The following is a 17,335-nucleotide window of genomic DNA, read 5'->3' on the forward strand; positions in this document are numbered from 1 at the left end:
TATTACAAGTACTTTAACCTAGTGACTATGCCAGCTAGCATATGTTTGAGTTCTTCAGGTTGTAGGGTACATAATCAAATGGATTTCATTTGTAAAACTATATAGAGAAAGTGAATTAACTGTGGACTTTCTGGAGTTCAAATTTAATAAGCAAACCTAAGAAATATTTAGAGATTAATATCACTTACACAAGATAAAAATGACAAACTCCAAAAGTCTGCATCTGCATCCCCTCTGAGTGGCATCCTCTTATGGTTCCTCTTTGAGTGGAGGAAGGCTTTTCTAGTCTTGAATCATCAAACGTGCTCATCACAGTGTCTGCAGTGACCTATTAATGGGTGTGGCCTATTGCCATCTTATTCTAAATTTGTGTGCTAAGTTGCATCAGTTGTGTCTGACTCTTTGCGACCCTATGCACTGCAGCCCTCTAGGCTCCTCTGTCCATGGGATTCTCCAGGCAAGAATACTGGAGTGGGTTGTCATTCCCTTCTCCAAGGGATCTTCCTGACCCAGGGATCAAACCCTCCTCTCTAACTTCTCCTGCATTGGCAGGCGGGTTCTTCACCACTAACACCATCTGGGAAGCCCAAGATGGGCTTCTAAATTTACTATCCTATTAATATGTCAGAGTTGCAAAAGTATGACTCTTTGGATAACAAAGATATTTAATTTTCAAGGATTTTATAAGTCCCTAGAACTTCAATATACTTTCTTACATGCTTTCATAATGCTATGATTTATTAAAACAAGAAAGAATTGTTTACACAAAGAAAGCTAAAATGCAAATAAACCTGGAAAGACATGTCTATTTAAAAATACATTGAATGGACTAATCTGATTCTAGCATTACTTGTTTAATAAGGAGGAAAATTTAAAGAGTGTGTTATTGAAAGACAAGATTTGGTCAAACTCAGTAATTAAATTGATAAAGCCTATGATAGAATTCAGCTATTTTTCTTTTTGAACTTAATTTGATAAAATAATGCTATATTTTAAGTTTCATTTAGTTTTTATCTATATAACATAACTATATATAATTTTGTATTTGTATGCTTATGTCTATGTAATAAATGCATTATAATAGCAAGAACAATTATAGCAGATTACATTTTTGCGTCAAGCAATTTGCAATTTGATTCTATCTGGGATAATTTTTATAATCTTTTTAAAAATTGTTTTATTACTATTATTATTTTTTTTACTTAACAATATTGTATTGGTTTTGCCATACATCAACATGCATCCGCCATGGGTGTACACATGTTCCCCATCCTGAACCCCCCTTCCCACCTCCCTCCCCATACCATTCCTCTGGGTCATCCCAGTGCACCAGCCCCAAGCTTCCTGTATCTTGCATCTAACCTGGACTGGTGATTCGTTTCTTATAAGATATTATACATGTTTTAATGCCATTCTCCCAAATCATCCCCATCTCCCTCTCCCACAGAGTCCAAAAGACTGTTCTATACTTCTGTGTCTCTTTTGCTGTCTCGTATACAGGGTTGTCGTTACCATCTTTGCCATATGACCCAGCAATCCCACTGCTGGGCATACACACTGAGGAAACCAGAATTGAAAGAGACACGTGTACCCCAATGTTCATCGCAGCACTGTTTATAATAGCCAGGACATGGAAGCAACCTAGATGTCCATCAGCAGATGAATGAATAAGAAAGCTGTGGTACATATACACAATGGAGTATTACTCAGCCATTAAAAAGAATACATTTGAATCAGTTCTAATGAGGTGGATGAAACTGGAGCCTATTATACAGAGTGAAGTAAGCCAGAAAGAAAAACACCAATACAGTATACTAATGCATATATATGGAATTTTTATAATCTTATTATTGGTTTACTTTTCATTTTGAAAGTCTAGGGAAAGTATGTTTAACTTCATTTTTACCACTCCTGTAACTTTGTGTTGTCTAAGAGTAAATATAAGGATCACCTTCCACAAATGAAAATATACATATATATGTGTGTGTGTGTGTGTGTGTGTGTGTGTGTGTGTGTGTATGTATCTTTCTCATGGAATAGTTAGTGGGAGAAGCTTCCTCTGTAAAAAAAAATATATATACATATATATATATATATATATATATGATATTGCAAATTGCTTAATCCAGGTGAGCAGTAATAATTGTTATTTTGCTTGTTCTAGGAAGGGAGCTCTACCTAGATTTTCATTCTAACTCTACCTTTGGATGTTGAATCTTATCAAAGTGCCCAGTCTTACACTGATTTAGAACATAATTGACCTCCTGAGTGAAACCTTACCTTTAAGTTCAAGCTATATTATTTCTTTGTGCTTCCCTGGTAGCTCACCTGGTAAAGAATTGGCATTCAATGCAGGAGATCCCGGTTCGATTCCTGTGTCTGGAAGATCCCCTGGAGAAAGAATAGGCTATCCACTCAAGCATTCTTCGGCTCTCCTGGTGACTCAGACCTGGGTTCCATCCCTGGGTTGGGAAGATCCCCTGGAGGAGGGCATGGCAATCCACGCCAGTATTCTTGCCTGGAGAATTCCATGGACAGAGAAGCATGGCACACTACAGTCCATAGAGTTGCAAAGAGTTGGACATGACTGAACAGCTTTCACTTTCATATTAGTTCCTTAGCAAAGCTATATTATTTCCTTTGTTAAACCTCAGACTCCTAGCTAAGTAACAGTAGTGCAACCTGGACAGGTAGTATATCAGGTTTCAAGTAAGACTTTTGGCAAGAGAGTAACAAACATTTTCAATAAAATTTGTGCTTTCTGTTTTGAATATTGTTTCATGTTGATCACGGATTTGTCAGAGCAATGCTCTAGAAGCACAGTTGTTGACAGTGCTGCCACTGTCAGATGGGGAAATAGACATTGAGCAATATACATCAAATATTCTGTTGGTTCCCAGGGGCATGAATATAAAGATCATTATATCAGAGGGAAAAACAGACATACCTCTCAGAATTTCATCATGAAACTGAAATGCCAGTGAAGCTTGGGGTCAAAATTGAGAGTAATTTAAGATTATTTATAAATATGTGAACATAATTTAGAGAAATCAGAAAGTTTGTAACAGACCCTCATTTTAGTAAGAAAAAGATGTTCTGCCCAACTCTTCTCCAGGAGGTATGTAGAAATGAAATACTTTCCAGACTTCACAATGACAGACTGCTTTGAAAAGGGCATCTAATAGGTGCTGATACCTGGCTACAGTGCAGAGTCAAGAAGTTACACCTGAGCATATAGGAAGTAAGGGAAATAAATTCTATTCTTCTGTTTCCCTCTCCTCTCCTAGGGTTAGAGAGACACACTTGGCAGTTCATGGGACATAGACAAAGTACAATATGACCTGTATCCCATAAGTGTAGGAAACAAGATTACTAATAAACATCACTAATCAATCATTTCTCCTTTCATGTTAACAAATGTCTTGTTCCATTAATTTCTTCACAAAACCAGTTCATTAACTTTCCAAAGGAAACAAGTGAAAATCTCATTCAATCATGGGTGTTGAGCAGTTACCCACAGATCCAGAAATGTTCTTATATCTGATGACCTGTGAAATACACGTCATCAAAATACCCAACATATTTTGTGAATCAAGGTCCTGAATATAGCAGTAAACATTCCCCAAAGGGAAAAAAACAATGAGAGGAATATAGTAATATGTTTTCAGACATTCTGAATTTTTACTGGGCAGCCACATAATTTTTAACTCTAATATGGATGAAGAAAATTAACAAATAAAGTCATTTTTGTAGTTTTCTCATTTTTATTGTCACTGGAACATTCCCCTTAAATATTCTTCATTTTTCAAAATCCAGATTGCCTTCTTTGACTTGATATTTGTAGAAAATAATCTTATTGTGACAAACTGGTTTTCTCAGCCAACAGTCTTTAGATACATGTTTGAAGTCTGTGTGTGATTTATTATTGCTTTATAAATATTCCCTGCATTCTGCAGATTTCCATGTGAAGAGTGAACTTGTATATATATATATATATATATATATATATATATGTATACACACACACAAACACAATGTTTGTGTGTGTATCTGTATGTATATTGCCTTGGCTAAGCTATATTTTGTTTGGCCTAATGCCTTGTGTTTGAACATCTCTATCAATTCTACACCAAGATCTTTATAGATATCATTTTTTCCCCTTTTCTCTTGCTTCTTTTATTGCCATGAGAAGAAAATGCTTGAGCATATTGTCTATTTTAACACCTTAAGTTGTCTGTGCCTGGTTTCCTAATTTATAATGCCAAAGGTTCCTGTGACTATACTGTTATAAAAATGGAAACCACTATCTCTTTTCAAACAGAGCAGAGTAATTCAGATAATTAACTTAATAGAAGGTAAGAATTCCAAGGAGCCAAGTGGGGGAGAACTGAATCAACCTAGCAACACGCAAGCGTGGTAAGTTTCCATCATTCCTGTAAATCAAGGTGCACCTGAATGAGTGGCATCCTGAAACTGAAGAATAGGGCCCACTTATTCTTACCCAGAATCTGAGTAAAGAGTCAGGTTAGACTGCATGATTTGAAACTATATACAGAAAGAGCAGCTCTCTCAAGGAACCTGGAAACATGGAAAGTCTCAACTACCGCCAAGGATACTAAAGAAAACAGAGAGACAGCTAATGAAAGAGAAAAGTATTTCTGATTATGTCCTATAGAACTTCCAAGTTTTCACTGGAGCTTTTACTGAGATTTTCTGTAGAAAACCAGATGGCACATAATCGTAAAAAAATTTATCTTCAGCTATAGATCTTTGCAGAATAAAAATAGTGAAATTATCTGAAAACAAGCAAATGAAGACTTGCATGCTGATTAACAATAATATCTGTTTTGTATTTTGCTTGTATTTTTAGACATAGTAATGGTTTTCCATCAAATTTATTTTACTAAGGCTAAATCTCTTTACTGTTGGGTTAATATCTGCCTAATAAACCTAGTCTCAATCTTTAATTTTCTAACATGCTACAATTTTTCAAGTTTAGATATGTCTGCTTTAAGCCCTAATTTTTCTTCAGTATAGCTTCTTTCCTTTTCACTTGTAACATTAAGTATATTTACATTTTCCAAAAGAACTGACATGAAAAATAAAAAATATAATTTAACTCAAATTATTATCATACATACATAATGCTGTATAAGAAGCCACCACAAAACTTACTGGTTTAAAGCTATAATTTTAAAGCTATATCTTTCCAGTACTATGGGATTGCAAGGTCTAGTGAATCTGTTCTCTTTTGGCGTACTTTCTTTAGAGGTGGTGATTAGAAAGCTTGATGGAGTTGTCTGAAACCTCTCTGGGCTGGGTGTCCAAAAAGCCTTCTTTAGGTACATGTCGTTGGCTCACTGTTGATCCACCAGGCTGCACTCTCCAGGGAAGTCTGATTTTTTAAAATGACCTACAGATTCCACCTGGGCTTCCCAGGTGGCACTAATGGCAAAGAACCTACCTGCTAGTGCAGATAGCCTTAAGAGATGGGATTTGATCCCTGGATAGGGAAGATCCCCTGGAGGAGGGCATGGCAACCTACTCCAGTATTCTTGCCTGGAAAATTCCATGGACAGAGGATCCTGGCAGGTTACAATCCCTAGGGTCTCACAAAGTCGGACACAACTGAAGTGACTTAACACATTCACACACACACACAGATTCCATCTGAGTACTTAACCACTCAACTCAGTTGAGTCAAACAGTTTTTTTTTCTTTTCTCAGAGATCAGGGTCTTACAGGTGAAAAGTAGAGGTTTATTTCCAGTCAAACCTAATGCTGAAAGTGTACTTTTTATATCCCTGCTTTATTCACATTCCTTCTCTCTGATCTTTACCTTTGATTTGACTTGTAGTCTCGCATTTTTTCCCATGAAACACGAGGTCAGATCAGATCAGATCAGATTAGTCGCTCAGTCGTGTCCGACTCTTTGCGACCCCATGAATCGCAGCACGCCAGGCCTCCCTGTCCATCACCAACTCCCAGAGTTCACCCAGACTCACGTCCATCGAGTCAGTGATGCCATCCAGCCATCTCATCCTCTGTCGTTCCCTTCTCCTCCTGCCCCCAATCCCTCCCAGCATCAGAGTCTTTTCCAATGAGTCAACTCTTTGCACGAGGTCGTGAAAACAAATAATATTTGTTGATTTTACATGATTGATATTCTTGGTAAAGAGAAGACATCCTGGCATTTGATTTTTCAGATTCCTGCTTTGACCTCAATTTTCAATTCTGATAGCTATAGTTATAGGTATTCTTATATAGATGTCTCACTACACAGACTTATATATAGATAAATATGCAAATATATAAGCATAATATATAGATTTCCATATCTATTTCCAAATCTGTCTATCTATAGATCCATCTAACTCTTTGGATTTGTCATGTAGTTATTCTGCCACACAGTCAAATAATGAAGTCTATATTATTTAATTTTCATGTATTTCAATTTCAATTAAATTTTAACTATTTTTAAACTACAGAAATGCTATATTTGTAAACTTGAATAGCTGCACTTAAGAGGGTTTAATACACAAGGGCATGTGTTCCTAGGTGACTGACCTCAGAGGGTAACTCCTGATCATTTCATATCAAATTCTGAATGTTTTTGCCTAAATTACATTTTGAAAGGTTTTGTTTGTAAAACATCTGTGGATCATATATGAAGGCTGAAGTAGTGAAATATTCCTATTAATATGAAATATTCTCAAACAGTATAATAAAAATTATCTATCAAAACAATGGTTCCAGATTTTGTGAAGTAATTTTAAAATGATGACATTATATTTGTCATGGATGCAAAAAAAAAAAAAAAAAGCATGCATTAATTGGAGTACATGAAATTAAAAGATGCTTAGTCCTTGGATGGAAAGTTATGACCAACCTAGACAGCATATTAAAAAGCAGAGATCTTACTTTGTCAACAAAGGTCCGTCTAGTCAAGGCTATGGTTTTTTAGTGGTCATGTATTGATGTGAGAGTTGGACTATGAAGAAAGCTGAACACCGAAGAATTGATGCTTTTGAACTGTGGTGTTGGAGAAGACTCTTGAGAATCTCTTGGACTGCAAGCAGATCCAACTAGTCCATCCTAAAGGAGATCAGTCCTGGGTGTTCATTGGAAGGAGTGATGTTGAAGCTGAAGCTCCAATACTTTGGCCACCTGATGCGAAGAGCTGACTCATTTGAAAAGACCCTGATCCTGGGAAAGATTGAGGGCTGGAGAAGATGGGGACGACAGAGGATGAGATGGTTGGATGGCATCACCAACTCGATGAACATGGGTTTGGGTGGACTCCGGGAGTTGGAGATGGACAGGGAGGCCTAGCGTGCTGTGGTTCATGGGGTTGCAAAGAGTGGGACATGACTGAGCAACTGAACTGAACTGGAGTACTATTAGGGTTATTTTGTTGCTGTTGTTGTTTTAGTTGCTAAGTTGTGTTCAACTCTTTGTGACCCCATAAACGGTAGCTGCTAGGCTTTTATGTCCATGGGAATTACCTATTACTGGAGTGGGTTGACATTTTCTTCTTCAGGAAATCTTCCTGACACAGGGTTCCAACACATGTCTCCTGTACTGGCAGGGAAATTTTTTGCCACTGAACCAGAAAGACAACCCATTACAGTTATCATTTCAGTATTGAAAATAGAAGCTTTAAAAAACAATAACATATTTAAAACAATCTACAATTTTGGCCAATTTCAGCAGAGGCAGCTTATCTGTGTTTCAAGGAGCATCAGCAGAAATGGGTGTTGGAGGATCCACTTTTTCAAGGGCTTAAAAATATGTCCTGGCTGTCAAAGGAAAGCTTATCTGGATATATGTGCTGGAGCCTCAGTTTCTCTCCATGGGCTACAGACATTTTCATAGCATGGGATTTATGTAAGTGAATAAATAGGAGTACAGTTCATACACTTCCATTCAAAATAAGAAGAGAGAAGGCAGATAACCACTGGTTCATAACAATTCTGAAAATTTTCTGGGTGCTTATTGACATTTTTTTGATAAATGCTTCTCTCAGAGATACTTTTCACATTTCTTCCGAGTAACTGTTGCTCTACAAAAAGAAAGCTCTGCTTCTGACTACGTGGCCATCTTATCATGTATACTTCTACATCCAAGGTAGATACTTCTACCAGAAAAATAATACTAACAAACATCGTGGGCTTTCTGTAAATCTTATTTGGATTCACACCATGAGACAAATTCCATAGCTATATACCTTCATAAAATATATTCTTCTCTCTCTTCTGGGATTCCTATGAAGCTGCTGTATTACAATGCCCTAAACATTCATTAGAAGTGAAATTTTTGCTGAAAATTATCTACAAGTCATAACCTTAAAATTTCAACTGAGTTTAATGTCTGCCTGCAAATATTTATAGACAAGGACAAGAAAGTATCTATGTGACCTAATCATGGATTGAACATACAGTCAACTTCTGCCATGCATTAAGGTAAAACGAATCCAAAAGGTCTTCCCAGATTTAAAGAACAGGGACATAGATTTCAGTTCTTAATAGACTAATGGTAGTGACCTAGTGGAGTTTAGAGATTGGCACATTTTGCAGACATTTTTGGAATATGCAATTTACATTAGTACTTATATATCATTATTCATACATATAAAAGGAGTTCTGCCATATTTTTCTTTTAAGTCTCACTAGATCTCACTTAGAACGTGAAATATATGTTGTGACTCTAAGCAATACTAGCCATCAACAGCAACTAAAGTGTATGAAAATTATATGTATTAAATCTGATTTATAATTAGTATAGTTTTATACATGATAATTTGGAGTTTGCAGTTTTATGAGGTAATTTATGTTTATTAATATTTTACATATTATATCTATATATAAATTTGTTATTTATATGTGGAAAAAGACATTTATTTATGAAATTATAAATAAGCATAGATTACATAGATATATTGTTATGTATTGGGCTTCCCAGGTGGCATTTGTGGTAAAGAATCCACCTGTCAGTGCAGGAGATACAAGAGATCTCCTTGTATCTTGGGTCAGGAAAATCCCCTGGAGTAGGAAAGCTCCATTATTTTTGCCTGGAAATATTCCATGGACAGAAGAGCCTCCTAGTGAGCTACAATCCAAGGGGTTGCAGAATTGGACAGAACTGAACGCACATACACACACACACACACATATTGTTACATATATTTACATATTGTATTACATATATAAATTGTATCTATCAATAATTTACATATATAAATTGTAAATAAATATACATAAGTATCGGAGAAGGCAATGGCAACCCAGTCCAGTACTCTTGCCTGGCAAATCCCATGGACAGAGGAGCCTGATAGGCTGCAGTCTATGGGGTTGCTGAGAGTCGGACACAGAGCGACTTCACTTTCACTTTCACTTTCATGCATTGGAAAAGGAAATGGCAACCCACTCCAGTATTTTTGCCTGGAGAATCCCAGGGACAGGGGAGCCTACTTAACAGCTGCAGCAACAGCATACATAAGTATGGCTTCCCTGGTGACTCAGCAGATAAAAAATCTTTCTGCAATGAAGACGACACAGGAGACGCGAATTCTATCCTTGGGTTGGGAAGATCCCCTGGAGGAGGAAATGGCAACTCACTCCAGTACTCTTAAACGGAAAATCCCACAGATAGAAGATCCTGGTGGGCTACAGTCCATAGGGTCACAAAGGATCAGACGTGACAGAGCAACCAAGCACACATGCACACATAAGCATGGAGTAGAAAATGGCAGCTCACGCCAGTATTCTTGCCTGGAAAATTCCATGGACAGAGGAGTCTGAAGGGCTAAAGTCCACGGAGTTGCAAAGAATTGGACACGACTGAACGTGCACATACAAAAGCGTTTATCAGTGTATATTACTTCATTAATACATAGTCTACAATCTGTGCATCACTCAAGTACACTTTCATAAATAATTTTCAAATGATTGATTTTCAATTTCCTATGACTTGAAATATAGTATAAATTCTTGTTGTATTTATTTAGAATGAATCGTGTTGGAGATTGATGTGTGAATTCATATATTGACATATTATTCTCTAGTTTTATTCTTATTTAATTTATTAAATGTAATGGGAAAAAAGAAGATTTAATACAGAATTTTATTCTGGCATTTCAGCTTCAAGTATCTGAAAACTTATTAGGAGGAAAGTTTTATAATTATTGGAGCTACAGATGAATATTTTTTTCTTACTTCTTGACCATCTACAAATGCAGTTTTATTTGAGTTGATGTGAGCTAATTAAATGAAAGATATTTGGTAGACCATTCAGAAGTTATTAAAATTTAAGAAAAGGTAGTCTCTTCAATAAGGGGTGCTGGGAATACTGGACAGCTAATGTGAAGCAGTATGACTAGAACATTTCCTCGCACAATATACCTAAATAAATTCAAAATGGGTTAAATACCTAAATGTAAGAACGGAAACCATAGAAGAAAACATAAGCTGAACGAGCTTTGATTTATAGGAGGAGCAATTTTTTGATCTATCTCTTAAGGCAAAAGATGTAAAAGCAAAATGAAATCTAAAAAATGAAGACAACCCACAGAACAGCAGAAAATATTTGCAAATGATTTGATCAATGAGGAGGTAATATCCAAAACATAAAAACAGCACATGCAACTCAATATATTAAAAAAAAACCCAATCAAAAAATGCACAAATAATCTGAATAGATATTTTTCCAGAAATGACATACAGAATGCTAAAATGCAAAGCGCAGTTACTCAGCAAGGTTAATTATTAAGAGAAACACAAATCATCTCAAAACAATGAGCTATAATCTCCTGCCTGTCAGAGTAACTATTGTTAAAAAATTTAGAAATAATCAATGTTACATGAAGAAAAGAGAATCTTCAGATATTGGAGATAGGAATGTAAATTGGTGCAGCTGCTATGGAAAACAGTACGAAGCTTCCAAAAACTAAAAATAGAACTACTATATCATCCAGTAATTGCACTCCTGGATATATATCCTGAAAAATGGAAAAATTAATTCAGAAAATACATGGACCCCCATGTTCATTGCAGCACTAGTAACAATAGCCAAGATACTAAAGCGACCTAAGTGATCATCAATAGATAAATGGATAAAAGTTGTTTTATACGTAAATTTTTTCAACAAAATGGTACTCAGTCATAAAAAAGAATGAAATTCTACCATTTGCACCAACAAGGATAAACCTAGAGAATGTGTTATGCTTAGTGAAATGTCAAACAGAAAAAGAGAATTTAAAAATTACTACAAATAAATGCATATAGCAAAGCAGAAAAAGACTCACAGATATAGGAAAAAACAAAAACAAAACAAAACTAATGCTGAAATATGGGCTGGATGACTCACAAGCTGAAAGCAAGATTGCTGAGAAAAATATCAACAACCTCAGATATGTAGATGATACCAATCTAAAGGCAGACAGCAAAAAGGAACTAAAGAGCCTCCTAATAAAGGTGAAAGAGGAGCATGAAAAAGCTGGCTTAAAACTCAGCATTCAAAAAACCAAGATCATGGCATCCAGTCCCATCACTTCATGGCAAATAGACAGGGAAAAAGTGGAAACAGTGACAGATTTTTGTTTTCTTGGGCTTCAAAATAACTCTGGATGCTGACTGCAGCCATGAAATTAAAAGATACTTGCTTCTTAGAAGAAAAGCTATGACAAACCTAGACAGCAAATTAAAGCAAAGATACCATCTTTCTAAATTCCATATATATGCGTTAGTATACTGTATTGGTGTTTTTCTTTCTGGCTTACTTCACTCTGTATAATAGGCTCCAGTTTCATCCACCTCATTAGAACTGATTCAAATGTATTCTTTTTAATGGCTGAGTAATACGAGACAGCAAAAGAGACACTGATGTATAAAACAGTCTTTTGGATTCTGTGGGAGAGGGAGAGGGTGGGATGATTTGGGAGAATGGCATTGAAACATGTATAATATCATATATGAAACGAGTCGCCAGTCCAGGTTCGATGCACGATACTGGATGCTTGGGGCTGGTGCACTGGGACGACCCAGAGGGATGGTATGGGGAGGGAGGAGGGAGGAGGGTTCAGGATGGGGAACACATGTATACCTGTGGCAGATTCATTTTGATATAGGCAAAACCAATACAATATTGTAAAGTTAAAAAATAAAATAAAAATTTTTAAAAATAATAAAAAAAAATAAAGCAGAGACATCACTTTTCTGAAAAAGGTCTGTATAATCAAAGTTATGGTTTTTCCAGTAGTCATGTACATGGATGTGAGAGTTGGACCATAATGAAGGCTAAGCCCTGAAGAAGTGATGCTTTTGAATTGTGGTACTGGACAAGACTCTTGAGAGTCCCTTGGACTGCAGAGAAATCAAACCAGTCAATCCTAAAGGAAATCAACACTGAATATACATGGGAAAGACAGATGCTGAAGCTGAAATTTCAAGACTATGGCCACCTGATGGGAAGAACTGACTCATTTGAAAAGATCCTGATGCTGGGAAAGATTGAAGGCAGGAGGAGAAGGAGACGACAGAGGATGAGATGGCTGGATGGCATCACCGACTGGATGGACAAGAGCTTGAGGAAGTTCTGGGAGTTGGTGATGGATAGGGAGGCCTGGCATGCTGCAGGTCACAGGGTCACAAAGAGTCGGACATGACTGAGCTACTGAACTGAACTGATTGCCAGTTTCTTAATTGTTTGGGGTTGATTTTGTAGATCTTTTTTCTTCTGTTGCATTTGTTCACTGTATATGTCCCTTTAACATTTGTTGTAAAGCTGGTTTGCTGGTACTGAATTCTCTTAACTTTTGCTTGTCTGAAAAGCTTTTTATTTCTCCATCAATTTTGAATGAGATCCTTGCAAGGTATAGTAATCTTGGTTGTAGATTTTTCCCTTACAGTACTTTAACTAAATCATGCCATTCCCTTCTGGCCTGTAGAGTTTCTGCTGAAAGATCAGCTGTTTAATGTGTGGGGTTTCCCTTGTATGTTACTTGTTGCTTCTCCCTTGATGCATTTAGTCTTTCTTAGATTTTAGTCTTTCTTTGCTTTTAGTCTTTCTTAGATTGATTATTATGTGTCTTTGTGTATTTCTTCTGGGTTTATCCTGAATGGGACTCTTTGTGCCTCTTGGCTTTCATTGACTATTTCCTTTTCCACGTTGGGGGAATTTTCAACTATAATCTCTTCAATTTTTTTCTCATACCCTTTCTTTTTCTCTTTTTCTTCTGGGACCCCTATAATTCAAACTTTGATGCATTTGATATTGTCCCAGAGGTCTCTGAGACTGTCCTCAGTTCTTGTTATTCTTTTTACTTTATTCTGCTCTTCAGAAGTTATTTCCACCATTATATCTTCCAGCTCACTGATTCATTCTTCTGCTTCAGATATTCTGCTATTGATTCCTTCTAGAATATTTTTAATTTCAGTAATTATGTTGCTTGTCTTTGTGTGTTTATTCTTTAATTATTTTAGGTCTTTGTTAATTGATTCTTGCATTTTCTCCATTTTGTTTTCAAGATTTTTTTAAATCATCTTTACTATCATTTTTCTGAGTTCTTTTACAGATAGTTTGCCTATTTCCTCTTCATTTATTTGGACATCTGTGTTTCTAGTTTTATCCTTCATTTGTGCAGTATTTCTCTGCCTTTTCATCATCATTATTATTATTAAGTTATTGTGTTTGAGGACTCTTTTTCCAAGGGTTCAAGGAAAGTTTAATTCTTTCCTTGAAGAAGGTTGAATTCTTTCTTCCTTTTGGTTTCTGCCCTCCTAAGGTTGGTTCAGTGGTTTTTGTGAGCTTCATATTAGGGTGAGATTTGTTCTGAGTTTTCATTTGTTTGTTTGTTTTTCCTCTGATGGGCAAGGCTGAGTGAGGTGTTAATCCTGTCTGCTGATGATTGGCTTTGTATTTTTGTTTTGTTTGTTGTTTAGATGAGGAGTCCTGCACAGGGTGCTACTGATGATTGGGTGATTCAGGGTCTTGTATTCAAGTGGCTTTCTTTGTGTGACTTCTCACTCCCCATGGTTGGTTCTCTGGTTGTCTAGGGTCTTGGAGTCAGTGCTCCAACTCCAAAGGCTCAGGGTTTGTTCTTTGGTCAGGAACAATGATTCCACAAGTAGTTTGTTATGGCATTAAGTGAGATTAAAACAAATATCTAAGAATGAGAAACCAAAGATGAACCCCGGACAAATGGCAGTTACAAAACCAGGTAAATAATAATTAAATTAATGACGTACTCACATACACATATACTCCCATGAGCAAAGTGAAAACTGTTCAACAATAATAAAGTATGGTAGATTGACCCGGCAAACAAAGGAAATCAAATATTATATTTACCAGTTAAGAACAAAACTAACTTAAGCAAAAACTGAAAAACAAAACTAAAGCAAGGTGCCAAGTTGGGAATAAAACAATGAAAACAAAACTAACAAATATATTGAGAGGAAAGGAAAGAAAGAATAGACATGCAGAGTTAAATAGAGGTAGATGAAGATTTATATACATTAAAGATTAACTGCCAGGGGCAAAGAAGAGTAGGAAAAGCAAACAAAGGAATAAATGTAGAAAAAATAATAATAGGTTTAAAAATTTAAAAATTAGCTTTTAAAAAAGAGAGAGAGGGGGAAAAAAGAGAAAAACTCCACAGAACTGCAAAAACCCAATGTAGAGGCATAAGTTTATAACAACAATAAAAGTTGTGACTGGGGAAAAAAAAAAAAGCTTAGTTGGTTTTTTAGTGCCAATAAAATTGACAACTACAAAAGAGGGGGGGAAACAAAAAAGAAAAAAGAAATTCAAAAGAATCTACAGAACAAGTCAAAAATAAGAATAATAAATGTTTTTCTTGAGTCACTGCTGTCAGAGTCCTTTCCCTTGCTGGGAGTCACAGTCCACCTTACCTCTGTAGGATGCCCTCCAACACTGTGCTGATCTCTGGACCTGCTGTGGGGGCAACTCAGACGCTAATCTGGTCCTACTCCTGTGTCTTCTTGCCTCCAATGTCCACAGCTATAAGAACTAGTGCCTTTTCTTTTGTGGGAGCTCTCAATGGCCTTTGATATATTAAATAGACACAGAGTCTGCTTAGCTGATCATGTAGATTTAATCTGCAGCTTGTACAGCTGGTGGGAAGGTTTTGGGTCTTCTTCCTTAGCCACACTGATTCTGGGTTTTAATTGTGGTTTTATTTATACCTCTACATGTGGATCATCCACTGGGGTTTAATTCCTGAGGCTGTCCTGGAGGGCTTGGTTTGCCCCTGTGAGGCCAGATGTGGAGGTAGTGCAGCTGCTTGTGTTGCAGGGGTCCTGACAGCACCAGGTACTCGAGGGGGCGGAGTTGGGGGACAGCAGCTAAGACAACAGGAAATACAGAGCTCTAGAAGGGTATGGCAACCAGTATTGGCCAATATACTCCAGTATTCTTGCCTGGAGAATCCCCTCTCTGACAGAGAAGTCTGACAGGCCACAGTCTCCAGGGTCGCAGAGTCAGACAAGACCATAGTGACCCTGAGCGCATAGACGCAAGACATTTTTTGCCTGTGGCAGTTCTGCCCCAGTAAGAATTGAGCATGAAGGTGGTGCAGCTGCTTGGTTTGTAAAGACCCTGGTGGTGCCACGTTTGCAGGGATTGCCTCCATGGCAGGAGTTATGGACCTATCAGAGTCTTTTTTCAAGCCTCTTCTAGCTGGTGATCAGAAGGCCTCCTTGGCCAGTCTTTCTCTGTAGCTCCACCCATTCAGGCACTTAGAGGCCTCCCTTGTCTGGGGTCCTTCTCTGTTCTTTTGAGTATCAGGCAAGTAGAGGGGACTCCCCTGACTGGGGTCCTACTCTGTACATTGGTGTGTCAGGAACTTAAAAGGGTACACTAGGTGGGGTCCTACTCTGTAGTTCAGTGCATCAGGCGTTTGATGGGCCAGCCTCTCTATTGTTCAGCTGCTGGTGCTGGCATGTGTGGGATAGAGAGGCGATGGTAATGGTTCCACCCTCTACGCGTGACTCAGCAGTTTCGCCTTGCTTCCATGGTTGCCCACCTTTCCTCCACCAGCACTTCTCACCAGGATCTCCTCCCTCTGTCTCTCCACAGTCAGTCAATAGCAGCTCTCACCCTGGGATTGTTCCACAATCCCTCAATTCCAGCTCCCAGCCACTGTGCCTTCCAGGAGATCAGCATTCCTGTCCAGGGTAAGTATGGCTGCAGCAAGGACTGTCTGATTCTCATTCCATTTAGGCTGCCATAGATCAGCTGTTTCACTCTCAGCCTTAAATGTTTCTCCTCTGATTCAGACAGTTGCCCCTCTGTGGGGATCAGACCGCTGCTTAAGTTCCCCCACCAGCTGAGGGCAGGTCCAGTCCTACTATCACTCCTGTTTTTACTGCTAGTTCCTTAGTCCTACCAAGTTTTGGGGGGTTCTATATATTCTTTTCCTCTGGTCCGGTACTACTGTCTGCTCTCAGCTGGTGTTCTGCATGCACTTCTGTGTCTGAAGATGTATTCCTGATGTATCCGTGGGGAGAGATGTACTCCACATCCAGCTGTTCTCTCTGACAATCTTTTAAAATCAAAATGTTTAAGGTATAAACCTTCCTTCCTTCTTTTCATTTTTTTTCTTTTTTAAAAAATAAATTGTCCTAAAAAATTTGCAGATACATCATGAGTGTAAGACTTCTCCAATAAACTTAGATTCACTCCCCTCAGTTAAACACTAGATGTAAAACAGTTGGTCCCAAAGTTTCCTTGTGATCAAAGATGATTTCTTCTATCTGTAGGACAGTTAATAGAAAGCAAGAAATATGTGAAAAAAATACTTGGATATTTTCTGCTCTAATTACAGCTGTATATAATCTATGTGTGTTCAGTTCAATTCAGTCGCTCAGTCGTGTCCATCTCTTTGTGACCCCATGAATCGCAGCATGCCAGGCCTCCCTGTCCATCACCAACTCCTGGAGTTCACTCAGACTCACATCCATCGAGTCAGTGATGCCATCCAGCCATATCATCCTCTGTTGTCTCCTTCTCCTCCTGCCCCCAATCCCTCCCAGCATCAGAGTCTTTTCCAATGAGTCAACTTTTCACATGAGGTGGCCAAGGTACTAGAGTTTCAGCTTTAGCATCATTCCTTCCAAAGAAATCCCAGGGCTGATCTCCTTCAGAAGGGACTGGTTGGATCTCCTTGCAGTCCAAGGGACTCTCAAGAGTCTTATCCAACACCACAGCTCAAAAGCATCAATTCTTCAGCCCTCAGCTTTCTTCACAGTCCAACTCTCACATCCATACATGACCACTGGAAAAACCATAGCCTTGTCTAGATGGACCTTTGTTGGCA

This window comes from Bubalus bubalis, chromosome 9 (assembly GCF_019923935.1).
Source record: "Bubalus bubalis isolate 160015118507 breed Murrah chromosome 9, NDDB_SH_1, whole genome shotgun sequence".
NCBI classification, from domain to species: domain Eukaryota; kingdom Metazoa; phylum Chordata; class Mammalia; order Artiodactyla; family Bovidae; genus Bubalus; species Bubalus bubalis.